We start from the raw sequence: 838 nt of genomic DNA, 5'->3' as shown, positions 1-838 counted from the left end.
AAGCTTATAGCAATAATGTTCACCAATAATGATTGATACTGGTTATTTCAAGGTAGTAGGACTTGAAGACATACATAGTTTCTTACTTGAAACTTGAAAAACCATTTTTCACTAAAATAGTATTTTTGAAAGGCCAAGTCTTTTTTTGTATTGACATGGAAAGATGTATAGAGCATATCCTTAGGTCAAAAAAGGACTTTTGAACACACACACACACACATACACACACACACGCACGCACACACACACACATGCACACATATAGTATCACCTCATTTTGGAAAAATTTGAATAAAAATTTAGTGTAATATGAATATATATGGATCTCAAAAGGTACACACTAAAAGTTAAAAACTATCTCGAGTGGAGTTGTAACAGAAGCTATAAGTACATAATTTACAGCCGTCTAGAACAGAAACCAAATATACAAGAAAGAAGACTAGTTCATAGGACAAGTCCAAAAGAAAGCTGTCTAGTGGGGGTCCCTAAAACTACAGGCTCTCCCTAGCTCTCCACCCCCTCCATATTCTGAGTATGTTAAATCACAAGATGGTCTGTTCACCTCTAGTCATTTTCTCCAAGTTCCAATCAGGAAGAAGATAGAAACAAAGATAAAAAGATGTGCACCAGATAAGATGTGCACCTATATTTTGAAAAGATTAATTACTAAAATGCTCTAAACTGCTGTAAATTTCTGTGTAACATAGCTCACTGAGTTTTAGATACAGTGATCAGAATGAGCTAATGGCTGGAACCTAGACACATCTCCCCTGTGAGAAAGAGGGACAGACAAAGAGACACAGGGAGAGAGACAGAAAGAGTAACCTGCATATCACAG

The sequence above is a fragment of the Cavia porcellus genome, unplaced genomic scaffold, assembly GCF_034190915.1.
Source record: "Cavia porcellus strain 051 isolate PalLab524CR breed Dunkin Hartley unplaced genomic scaffold, mCavPor4.1 scaffold_5, whole genome shotgun sequence".
NCBI lineage: Eukaryota > Metazoa > Chordata > Mammalia > Rodentia > Caviidae > Cavia > Cavia porcellus.
The sequence above is the reverse complement of the archived record's forward strand: the minus strand, read 5'-3'. Positions refer to the sequence as shown.